Source organism: Tenrec ecaudatus, chromosome 2 (assembly GCF_050624435.1).
Source record: "Tenrec ecaudatus isolate mTenEca1 chromosome 2, mTenEca1.hap1, whole genome shotgun sequence".
Taxonomy (NCBI): domain Eukaryota; kingdom Metazoa; phylum Chordata; class Mammalia; order Afrosoricida; family Tenrecidae; genus Tenrec; species Tenrec ecaudatus.
This window is the reverse complement of record NC_134531.1, coordinates 139102273-139115238: the sequence shown is the minus strand read 5'-3', so window position 1 is coordinate 139115238 and position 12966 is coordinate 139102273. Positions and strand designations below refer to the sequence as shown.

The following is a 12966-nucleotide window of genomic DNA, read 5'->3' as shown; positions in this document are numbered from 1 at the left end:
CAGGCAAGATTTGAGCACGTTGGCTGGGCTCCGTGGAGTGTGGCTGAGACCTCATAGACATTGGGGCTTGGTGGCTGGAAGTCTGGGTCACGGCGCTGAAGCTGGGGATGGTCTTCTGGAAGCTGGGCCAAGTGCTATGCCCATTAGTGAGCCTAGGGGGAGCCAAGCCCATGCAGTTGGTTTCTTGGCATCTGCTGGCCTGGTTGCTGCCACCAACATGCTTCCAACATGGGACAGCAGGCAGGGTCTGGCTTTGGGGTTTTCTGGGTCATGTTGTGAGGTCACCTAGCCTGGCTTTGCCTCTGGTTTGTTTTTGGATTCATGGCCTTAGTGTTGTCATCTCTAAAGTGTGAGCAGCTGAGCCCATGGTGGGTGTTCAATGCTGTGTTGTGCAAGGTCCCCTTCTCCCGACCCTCTATGCAGTGCAGTGGTTCTCAACCTTCCGAAGGCCACCACCCTTTCAAGCAGGTCCTCATGTTGTGCTGACTCCTCCAACCATGAAATTATTTTCATTGCTACTTCCTAACTGTCATTTTCTTAGTTATGAATCAGGTGACCCCTGTGGAAGGGTCGTTCGACACCCAGGAACTGCTGTTCTATGGGGACCCAGGTGGACCATAGGCCAGTGGAACAGAACGCCTGCCAGGGCTGCTTCTCCAGTGACTCAGCTCTGGAATCAGTCAGAGGCGGAATGTGATGAGGAACTCAGCAGCCAGGGTCTCAGAATAGCTCTTCCGACAGCTTGGGATGGGTGAAGAGCACTAATTTTATCTGCCTGCATTTCCTCGATTCACAGTGATGGCAAAATGTCCTTCCCAGACAAGACTGGGCTATTCACAGTGGCTTTTGCAAGTGGATAGGGCCCCAGGGGGCTGTGTGTCACCCAGGATGGTCCATGTGAGCACAGGGAGCCCCGCTGCCAACGCCTCTTTGTCTGGAGAATGGCCAGTCTCTCTCCTGCAGAATCCCATGCTGCCAAGCACCCTGCTCTGGGCGCAGCGTCTTGTCTGGACGTTGGTCAGAGTGAGGGACTGCTGCTGCTGCTGTTGCTCCCACCTCCTGGTGTCCCCACACACAGTGCGATGCTGCCCGGTCCTGTGCCATCCCCACGATCAGTTTGGGATCCATCGAGTTCTCACTGGCTGACTCTTGGGAGGAGAGCACCAAACCTTCCTTCCGAGTCTGTCTCAGTCAAGGACACGGAGTCAAGGACTTCTTGGGCATCACAGCCACACACTGGCTTCCCCGCTGCTCCCTTTGTACAAGTGGGAAGAAGAAACACCAGTTTGCCAGGCTCTTCTCAGGTCCTAGAATAAGAGAGAGGCAGTGCAGGGGCTGGGGTTCCTCCCTCTGGCCCCGGGGCTCTGGCCGTCCTGCCCAAGAGTGGCAAGGCTCCTCCCAAGTTATTTTCTCTTTCTCCCACGTCCTGGAGCCATGCAGTCCAATAGGGTAGCTAATTGCCATGGGGGCCTGGGGAGCATGTGGAAGGTGGCTAGACCGAACTGAGATGGGCTGAGTGTAAACTGGATCCCAGATCGTGACGGCTTAGTAGGACAATGAGAATGTGGGTGGAAAGGGGAAACCGATTACAAGGTTCTACATATAACCTCCTCCCTGCGGAATGGACAACAGAAAGTGAGTGAAGGGAGATGCCGGACAGACAACTCATATCACAATCCATACATCCATCCATTGTGCCAAGCACGTTTGTACATTTGTTGCCATCATCATTCTCGAAACATTTGCTTTCTACTTGAGTCCTTGGTATCAGCTCCTCATTTTCCCCCTCCCTCCACACTCCCCCCTCCCTCATGAAAAATGAGGAGCTGATACCAAGGACTCAAGTAGAAAGCAAATGTTTCGAGAATGATGATGGCAACAAATGTACAAACGTGCTTGGCACAATGGATGGATGTATGGATTGTGATATGAGTTGTCTGAGCCCCAAATAAAATAATTACAGTAAAAAAACCCGAGAATGTAAGCTTAGTAATTTTAGTATTTTTTTGTATTGACTATATGTTGAAATGATTATACGGTGGGCATTGAAGGCTAATAGAATTTATGGTAACAAATATTTTCTTTTGATGTGGCCACTCCAAACTCAAAAACCAAATTCACTGTCATCGAGAGGATGCTGAATCATAGTGACCCTGTGGGACAGGATAGAGGCTGTAACTCTACCAGAGTAGAAAGCCCCGCTCTTCTCCCACCGAGTGGCTGGTGATTTTGAACTGCTGACCTTGTAGTTATCAGTCCCAGGCATAACTGCTAGCCCACAGAACAGTTAAAATGGCCCATGTGAAAATTCCACATGTGAAAGTACCACGGACTGCTAAACGAGCTAACGGATCTGCTCTGGAAGGAGTACTGCCAGAGTGCTCATTAGAGGCTAGGGGGGTGAGACTTCCTTCCATGTACTTTGGACCTATTATCTAGAGAGACCAGTTCCTTGGACATCGGGCTTAATAAAGGGCGGTGAAAAAGAGGAACCTTGTTGAGATGGGTTGAGGCAGTCTGCAACACTGGGATCAATGATAAAATATAAAAACCGGGAGGGCCGAGTGGTGCTTCCTTCGGGGCACACAGTCACCCAGTCGGAACCTGCAGAAGAGCAACCAGCAAACAGCGATGCCAGGGAGGAAGGATTGGTGGTGGCTATGTTAATGAGGAGGAGGAGTCTGCAAGATGAGGCTATGTCTTTGGAGTCAATCTCTTCGGAGGTATGAAAGCCAAAACCACACTCTGCCCTTGAGTTAATGCTGACTCAGAGCGACTCCCTGTGGATCTCCGAGTCTGTTTCTGATTTTCCAATTGCCGATCACAGAGATCGAAGCCCAACGCGTAGCCACTGCGCCACCGGGCTCCCTTTGAGACAGCCAAGAGATTAAACAAGCAAGCAGAGATCCGAGGCCTTCCTTTCACCGGGAAGAGGAGACAGTGGACCTGTGAACCACATGGGCCTAGGGGGAAACTGATACGAAGACACAGGAGATCTCAGACGAACACCAAGCCCATAGATCTCAGAGCCTTCAGAGTTGGCGGCCTTCCTCTCGAGCTGGCACACCGAGGTTCCACTCTGGGCTTCGGAACTCGTAGAGAATGAATGTCTGTTGGCTCAAGACACTTGCTGTGGTCTGCCTGTCCAAGCAGCACTGGGTAACTAGACAGCTCGTCACCAGCTTGTGCTTCTGTGGTTCTGGCCAAGGCCCACCCGAGTCTCCCACCTGGAGCACAACGGGCCTGGGCCTCAGAGCTCCTTACCCGTTAGCACCCCAGGAATCAGCCCCGGGGGCTGGCCCAGGGGGGGGACTAGCGCCCCGGGGGAGGCCTTCGGAGAGCCTTCAGACAGGAGAGTCCGCTATGGAAGGCTGGACTGGTCCGAGGGAACAGTATCGTGGTTTGAGGGAGGAACGGTGTGGCGTCTCTGCTGGTGGTGGAGACAGAGAGGAGAAGCATTTTTTGGCGAAAGGCCTTCCTCCAAAGTCAATGCCTGCGAGCTTTTGGGTTTCCGCTGCTGCTGCTAGGTGGTCTCAAGTCAGTTGCGACCCTCTGCACAATAGAACGAAACGCTGCACAGTCCTGCGCCCTTCTCACGAGTGTTCCCCTGCCCGAGCCCGTGGTTGCAGCCCCTGTGGCCATCCATCTCAGTCAGGGCCTTCCTCTCTTCTGCTGCCCCTGCACTTGACCAAACGTGACGTCCCTTTCCAGGGTCATGTCTCTCCGGACGGCACGTCCAAAGCCTCTAAGGAACACCAGCCAGACAGACTGGGCTGTGCTTCCAGCTGTCCGTGGTACTGTCCGCATTCTTATAGTCAACCCCAATGGAGACTTCAAACAGAGCTCCCTGCAGCTTGAAGGTTGTCTCAGTGAGTCTGAGTGGAGCCTGTCTGCCTTCGCCCTGCCCTCCGTGACTTTCCCAAGGCTGGGCTTGACCGGCACGCTGGATATAATCCTTGGGGCCAGGAGCCTGGGGCTGGGAGAGTGTGGACACAACCGTGGTGGGCTGGCCCTTGAAGACTTGCCCTCAGCCGCTTCTGTCTGAGGGTCTTTCTTCCAGGCCTGAACTTTGAGATGTGCCCAAAGACCTGGGCCGGGCTGGGGGATGCCATTAGGAAAGAGGTGCTCACGCTCAGAGGCTGGAGGACATGCCTTCAGCCCGCCAAGGGTATGTCTCTGAGATGGAGGGGGGGTGTGGTCCTTTAGGTGGTGGCAATGGGGGTCCCAGGGAAGAGGCCCCTGCCTGCGGACAGAAAGGCTGGGAGTGCAGCACCGGCTGGAGGGGCGTGGAAGGCCAAAGGACTGACTGCCCTGGGGAACCCCCCTGCCCCCACCCTGCCCACCCCAAGCCAGAGGCTGTCTGTCTGCATGGGGCAGACCCTGAGGGGTTTTGGGTCCAGTCTGTATCCAGTTGGATGCTGGACAGGCTCCTGGCCACATTCTGAAAAGCAGGGCCGGCCCCTGCCAGACAGGCACTGGGGTCTGGGCACATTCTTGGCTGCCAGGACAGACTTTCAGGACGGTGCCTCATTCTGTTTTATTCTGTAGTTTCCTTAAAACTTGAACATTGTAAAACTTGCCCCAACTGCCTTGGATTGGGGAAGTGGATTTGCTTCCACTTCACGAGGGGGTCAGTGCAGAGGCTCTCCAGGATAGGGAGAACAAACAGCCCAGGAAGTTCCCTACCTTCCTAATGCCATGACCTTTAATACAGTTCCTCATGTTGTGGTGACCCCCCCAACCATAAAATTATTTTTGTTGCTACTTCATAACCGTCATTTTGCTACTATTATTAATTATCATGTAAATAAATATCTGATACGCAGGATGCATTTTCACTGTTATAAATTAAACATAATTAAAGCATAGTGATTAATTGTAGTATGAGGTTGGGGGAGCAGCCCCCCACTGCTAGTCATGTGTTCCATAAGCACAATTGTACGGTTGAGATATATATTATATTAAAGTCATTGAAAGCACGAGAGATAAAAGATACATTGCAATAATGGGGTCAGACACATTTCATGGTAGCATTGCTCACCTCAGCCCCGCATGGTGGTCCACATGGAGAGAGGGGGAAGGGAAGGAGGACAAGGGAAAAGGGAAAGAGGAGGAGAGGGAGCTGAGGAGAGAGGGGGGACAGACCAGCGAGAGAGAGCTCTCTTTCACCAACCCGGGCCTATATACCTTTTGGGGGTGTGCAAGCCCACTAATTACAGGTAGACATGTGTCACAGGAAGGGTTGCACTACAGGTTATACAGCAATGAGGGGGTGGTCTAGGGACATACACGCAATAGGAAGAGGAGGGATTGGGGGTACACATGTGACAAGATGGGCGGATCCTAGAGTCAGGATGACAGCTTAGCTTTGACCTGTTCTCTGGATCTCCATAGGAACCATCATCAGTAGGGTGTAAACCCCACCTACAGGTGCCAAGCAAATGGTCCTAAGCTTCAGGGAGAAGTAATCCATTGTTTCCAGCAGCAGGGAGCAGGCCCATCCCTGTGGTGAGGGAGACAGCAGTCTGCCTGCAGAGAGGATCTGACCTCTCCCCACAATTAATCACAAAACAATATGTAATTATATATTGTGAAACATTTATTTCTAATGACAAATCAATGAAATTTTGTCTTGAAGCATGATGTAGCATGGGTAACAGTCTTCACGCCGGGTACTTGTCTGTGGGAGCATCTGCATGTGGGTGGGCCCGCCTGGAGATGGACAGAGGATCGGTGTCTTGGTTCCTAAGACCATTGGAAATACGTGTTTTCCGATGGTCTTAGGCAAGCCCTGTGAAAGGGTCATTCGACCCCCAAAGGGGTCGCGACCCACAGGTTGAGAACTGCTGCCTTTGGGGGAGTAGCAGGCGGGGCATCAGGAGAGGCCACTTACTACACACACACACACACACACACACACACACACCCCAATACCTTTTCAACCCGCTAGGCCAGCTCCAGCGCCCCTTCGGGCAGGAAGCCTTCTGGGTCTCCCTCTGTACTTTCCCCAGTGCTTTGCATGGATTCTCTCTTTTGTTTTCACCACAGACCTGTGAGCTCTGCTTGCTGTTACTGATTCTCCTCCTCTCTAGTCGAGGGGACTATGGCTCAGGAAATGGATGACTGTCCAAGCTTCCGCCGCTGGCAAGTAGCAAAGCTAAGCTTCTCTGTCAGTACTACTACTGCATACAGCAAGTGCTTAATATGTTGTGTGCGTATTTATTCAGAGACCCAGAGTCAGCTAGACCTGGCTATGCCATGCATGTCGTTGTTGGACAGGTGTGTGCAAATGACTTACACCTTTAGGGCCTGAGAAAGGTCGCACAAGGGCTGATTTGGGCTGCGGTGCCCACCGGACATGTCTGAGGCTAGATTCAGGCCCGCCAGCCAGTGGACGTCTGGGTCACAGACCAAGGAGCTTCCACCTGGTGGGCGTGGCCACCGAGAGCTAGCAGATGGGAACAGGTGTGGCCCACGAACCTCTGAGCGGAGCCGCGTTTTGCATCCAAGGCTGACATCTTGTCCTCCCTGGTTGTTTCTTGGAGACGACTAGGTAACAGGACAGGAAATACGGTCTGGGGGCAAGTCTGTTTCTATATACATTGTAGACGGCTCCACCGCAGCTGTACAAGCCCCCCTTAAAGAGTTAAAGAGCAATTGTGCCCCTTTGAGGCCTAGGCGTGCCCGACCCGAGCCATGGGATTTTCGACCGTCTTATATGCACATGAGAGTTGAACATCGAATCAGGAAGACCGATGCATTTGAAGTGATGCATTTGCATTGTGGTGCTGGCGAACAACACAGAGGACCACGGCCTGCGAAAGAACAGGCAGCTTCGTCCTGGAGGAAACAGAGCCAGCGTGCTTCTCAGGGATGAGGATGGCGGGACTTCCTCTCACATACTCTGGGCGTGCTATCAGGAGAGCCCCGCCCCTGGAAGCCAGCATCCTGCTTGGTAAAGTTGACGGGCAGGGTTGGGGGGGGGGAAGGAAGAAGGCCTTCAGGAGCTGGGGTGACGGCAGCTGCAACCATGGGCTCAGGCGGCAGCACCTGGGAGGACGGTGCGGGGCCTGGGAGCGTTTCACTGTGCTGTGCATAGCTTGCTATGAGTCAGAACCCGCGTGCCAGCACAGCAGCGGCCATTGTAACTGCTGGAAGACAGATTTTCCTCCCGGCTTTGAGGACGTAAGCTGCCACGTTGTGCAGAGGGTCAGGTGGCCAGGACATGAGGGCCACCCCGAAGAGCTAAGAGGGACACCCAACTCTCGGAAAACAAGGACCCCAGTCTTACAGCTGCAAAACACTCAACTTTGCCGACATCCTTAACGTTCTTTTCTTTTGATAGCCCCCTAGGGGCGGCACCCACCATTCCTGGAAGTACTACAGTGCCAGGCCGATGCGTGGAGTGGAGGGAGCAAGCTTCTGGGCCAACTCCCACTTGCAAACATACATTTAACATGTTCTCCTCAGATAGAGGACGTATCAGATATTAAACTGATAAGAACCAATACTACACTTGCTCTTAGCCAAGAGGCCGAGAAGCGCTATCCTTAAGGTTCTTAAAAGTGGATCCCACCCCAGTCAAGCCTTCCGATGAGAATGCAGCCCAGCTGAGAACTAGATTTCAGCTTCGGAGACGGAGCAGAGAATCCAAGTGGAGCTGTGTGTACTTCTGGCCCACGGAACTGCGAGAGAGCGCTGGTGGTGCTTTAAGTCACCAAATCGTGACTGTCTGTTCAACAGCACTAGACACTGAATACCCCAGGGAGTACCGCCATCTGGGTTTCTGGTGGCATCTGGGTCCTAGGCAGTCAGGGCCTGTGGTGGCAGGGGCTGTTGCCTGGGTTGTGACTTCCCTGGTGGTCCAGTTCTTGATGGCCTGCTTGAGACCCCTCTGGCCCCCCCACACGGCTCCCCTCGTCACATGACAGCCCAGTTTTTATGGCCTTGCACAACCACAGTTTATTGCCGAATTAGTAGAAATAACAGCAGCGTTTTAGTGGCTGATTGGGAGCTGTATATTAGCCATCGTATTAATAAGTGCACAGTGACAGGAGACCAGAGAGAGTGAGGAAATGAGACACGGTATTTATCCCCTGTGCAAAGTCTTTTTTATTATTAAAGACACTGGGTTAACTGACAGTAGATTTAATGCCTGCCGGTAATTTTATTGGATCCTCAGCAGCCCTGGGCCTTTGCTGTAGCCTGGGCTCTCAGGCCCTTCTCTGGGTCCACCGACTGCTCCGTGGCGTTGCCGGCCTAGGCCGATGTAGACGTGGGCACTTTGCTGGGGCTTCACCTGGGGCTACAGAAAATGGAGAGTCGCTATGAGAAGGGGTGGGCTCCTCACCCATTTGGAGATGGGCAGTATGCAGTCCGAGCAAGCGCTTAGGTTTCTGAGGGAAGGGGGTCCTGCAAGAGTGTCAGGATTAGTGCGAGCCCTCTCTGGCCTTGGCACTCACTGCGGGGCTTTGATCCTGCTGTGGGAGACACGGCGCGGGAGGGTCTTGTGTTCTGGGGTCAGCCAGCCTATGCTGTGTCTCCTCCAGCTGGGCTGCTACCCAACGTCATGCTGGGTGTGGTGGACTGGGGGCCACAGGGCTGAGGGCACCAGGTGGGAGGAATTTGCGGCCCTGGCCGCAGAGAGTGTTAACAGCGGTGCATGTATTCTAGAATGCTGTATCGTTTCACAGCAGGCCAGGTGTGCATTGGGGCTGCAGGCTTTCACCATGCCTATTCGATCTGTCTGCTGAGCAGCTCCTCTAAGAAACTGGGCTAGAACGGAGACACGCTCTGCACTGGGATCAGAGGGAGGCTTGTTAACAACCCGGGCCATGCACATAACACAACTTTGCTGGCTGCAGTTGCGGTGGGCTCGAAGCATTTACTGATCAAAATCAAGGAGTGTAGACTGTTCGGTCAGGAGCACAACTCAATGCAAAGAGAACAAAGATCCTCACACCTGGATAATCAATCAACAACATCATGCTAAGCGGAGAAAAGACAGTGAAGCGGTCCAGGATTTCATTTTGCTTGGACCCGCAACCAGTGCTCATGGAAGCAGCCAGCCAAGAAGTCAAATCATGTATCACCTTGGACATACCTGCTGCACCTCATAAAGTGTTGAAGAGCAAGAACGTTACTTTGAGGGCTAAGGTGTACCTGACCTTGGAAAGAGGGGCCAGATTTCAACCTGGTGCCCCAAGATGTGAATGCAACATACCGGCATGAAGCAGGGAACCAGTAGAGAGGTCTGAGGGGCCGGCGCCAATCCCAACTATGTGGACATCCACCCCTCCCCGCGGAAGAATTCACTTCAGAGGACGACACTGATGCTGCAGCTCAGGGAGAGGGACATGTCTGATCAGAGCACATGGGACCAAATGAAGGGGGAGGAAGAGAGAATGGGGCACATCCTGGCCCACCAAGCTTTGAGGACTTTACAAATCCAGCTAGACCGGAGGATGTATACTGATATAGATAGGAACTGGAAACACAAGGAATCCAGGACAGATGATCCCTTCAGGACCAGTGGTGAGAGTGGCCATATTGGGAGGGTGGAGGGAAAGTGAGTAGAAAGGGGGAACCGATCACAAGGATCTACATATAACCCCCTTCCTGGGGGAGAGATAACAGAAAAGTGGGTGAAGGGAGACATCAGATAGTGTAAGACATGACAAAATAATAATAACTTATCAAGGGTGAGAGAGGGAGGGTGGGAGAGGGAGGGGAAAAATGAGGAGCTGATACCAAGGGCTCAAGTAGAAAGAAAATGTTTTGAGAATGATGATGCTAACAGATGTACAAATGTGCTTGACACGATGGATGTATGTATGGATTATGATAAGAGTTGTGTGAGCCCCCAATAAATTATATAAAAAAAGGTGTATGTGCCCAAGTCATGGTATTTTCAGTGATCTCTTATGCAGGTGAAAGTTGGACAATGAATAAGGAAGACCGAAAAACCCCTGCGTTTGAATGACGGTGCTGGCGAAGAATACGGCGAGCAGGGGACTGCTGGAGAAGGGAACGCATCTGTCTTGGAAGAAGCACAGTCAGAATGCTCCTGGACAGCAGCGATGGCGAGACTTCATCTCAGGTCCTTTGCACGTGTGGTCAGGAGAGACCAGTGCCTGGGAGAGTGGACCTGGAGAAGAGGAGGAGAATTGATGAAGAGCAAGCACCTGTAGGAGGTGGCTGACATAGTGATTGCAAGAAAGGGTTTCAACATTGAAAGGACGGCGCACGCCCCAGGGGCATTTCGTTCTGTCGGACGTACATCGGGTTACTATGAATTGGAACGGACTTGACAGACGTTAACAACAACGTGTACTTTGGATGGGGACTGTACTGAAGACCCTGCTGTAGTCGTTGGCCTGCTGAACACGTCGGCAGAAATGGAGTGGGTAGATGAGAGACGATGAGACATGAGGGGAAGGTAGAGAGCTCAGTAGTGCTGGTAGCCAGCTGTGCTGGCCTGCTCCCTACCGACACACCCTTTGAGACTGCTTTGTGTCCACTCAAAGATCCGCACGGAATCCTTTGTTTGCCCCTTCCACCCACTCCCCCGCCCCTCCCGCTCAGCAGACCGTGGGGGAAAGCAGATGTGATGATAGTCAAGGGTAGCGGTTCTCAACCTGTGGGTCGAGATTCCTTTGTGGGGGGGGGGAGTCGAATGACCCTTTCATAGGAGTCGCTCAATTCCTAACAGTAGCAAAGTTACAGTTATGAAGTAGCAACGAAAATAATTTTTTTTGGGGGGGTCACCACAACATGAGGAGCTGCGTGAAAGGGTCGTGGCGTTAGGAAGATTGAGAACCACTGGTCAAGGGGCTCATGTTGCCTAAAGGCCAGGACAGAATATGGCTTTGGATCACAACAGCCCCGGGTTTACCTCCTGGCTCAATGTTGTGCTGGGCGTGAGGTCAGGGTGAGACTCTCCTGCCCTGTCCCTCTCTGTCTCCAGCTATCTGCGATAGCTACCATCTCTACCTCAGGGTCGATGGGTGTAAGAAGTAAAAGAGAGACCAGATGTCTGTAAAGGACTTAGTACACTGTCCACCACACAGTGGGGGCTTGGTATAGGACACATGATTTTTTTTTTTGCATTCAAACTCATTTATTTTTTAAAAATCATTTTATTAGGGGCTCATACAACTCTTATCACAATCCACACATACATCAATTGTGTCAAGCACATTTGTACATTCATCATTCTCAAAACATATGCTCTCTATCTAAGCCCCTGGCATCAGCTGCTCATTTTTCCCCCCCTCTCCCCGCTACACCCTCCCTCACACACCCCTGATAATTTATAAATTATTATTTTGTCATAGCCTGCACTGTCTGACGTCTCCTCTCACCCACTTTTCTGTTGTCTACTCCCCAGGGAGGAGGTCACATGTAGATCCTTGTAATGTGTTCCCCCTTTCCAAGTCCCCCTCCCTCTACTCTCCCAGTATCCCCACTCACATCACTGGTCCTGAAGGGATCATCTGCCCTGGATTCCCTGCATTTCCAGTTCCCATCTGCACCAGTGTACATCCTCTGGTCTAGCTAGACTTGCAAGGGAGAATTGGGATCATGATAGTGGAGGTGGGGAGGAAGCATCTACGAACTAGAGGAAAGTTGTATGTTTCATCATTGCTATATCACACCCTGACTGGCTCGTCTCCTCCCCAACACCCTTCTGCAAGAAATGTCCAGTGGCCTACAAATGGGCTTTTGTTCTCCACTCTGCATTCCCCACCTCATTCACTATGATATGAGTTTTTGTTCTGATGATGCCTGATACCTGATCCCTTCAACACCTCATGGTCGCACATGGCTGATGTGCTTCTTCCATGTGGGCTTTGTTGCTTCTGAGCTAGATGGCTGCTTGTTTACCTGCAAGCCTTTAAGACCCCAGATGCTATATTTTTTGATAGCCAGGAACCATCAGCTTTCTTCACCACATTTACTTATGCACCCATTTGTCTTCAGTGATCACGTCGGAAGGTGAGCATCGTGGAATGCCAGTTTAATAGAACCAAGCATTCTTGCATTGAGGGGGCACTTGAGTGGAGACCCAATGTCCATCTGCTACCTTAATACTAAACCTATAAATATATGCACATAGATTTATTTCCCCACCCTCATATATAAATATATTTAAATATGTACATACCTTTATTTAAACCTGTATAAATGCCCTTTGCCTCCTACCTCTTTCCTCTATTTCCTTTGACTTTCATCTTGTCCCACTGGCATGCTCAGTCTTCATTTGGGTTTCAGTAATTCCTCTTGGTTACATTACCCTTGAACACGCCTTACCAGGCCTCCTACACTCTCCTCACCACCGATTTGAATCACTTGTTGTTCCCTTGTCCCTGGGTTTGTCAACACTACTACCTTTCCCCCTACCTCCCCTTCTCCCATGTCCCCCTGGAACTGTCAGTCCCATTATTTTCTCCTCCAGATTGTTCATCCAGCCTATCTTATTTAGATAGACCAGCAGAGAGAATAACATGCACAAAAACAAGACAGAACAAAACCAAGCAACAATTTATAAAACAACAACAACAAACCAATGACAAAAACAAAACAAAATAAAACAAGAAAGAAAAGCTTGTAGTTAGCTCAAGGATTGTTTGTTGGCCTTTAGGAGTGTTTTCCAGTTCACACCCTGGCCCCAAAGTCCACCTTCAGCATTCCCTGGGGACCTTGCCACTCCATTCCCTTGCTGTTCCACTGTATTCCCCCAGTGCTTTGCCTCGGTGCGGTGGGATCAGGTCGGGCGCAATTCCCACACTGTGTCTCCGGTGCTGTCCCCCACAGGGTCATGGGTCATTGAGAGACGTCGTGTCTCATAGTGGGGCCAGCCATGTGGTCCTCTCTGTGGACTGGCTGCTCTGAGCAGGAACATCATCTGCAAGGTCTGGTGGGCCAGGATGTGCTCCACTCTTTGCTCCTCCATCTGCTCTCCTG

General features: G+C 51.7%; 1 non-coding gene across 1 annotated transcript; it reads right to left on the bottom strand.

Moving 5' to 3' along the window:
• Positions 1–7355: 7355 nt before the first annotated feature.
• On the bottom strand, positions 7356–7546 carry LOC142441845 (U2 spliceosomal RNA). The gene has a single exon (XR_012783163.1). It is a non-coding gene; the product is annotated as a U2 spliceosomal RNA (small nuclear RNA).
• Positions 7547–12966: the final 5420 nt, after the last annotated feature.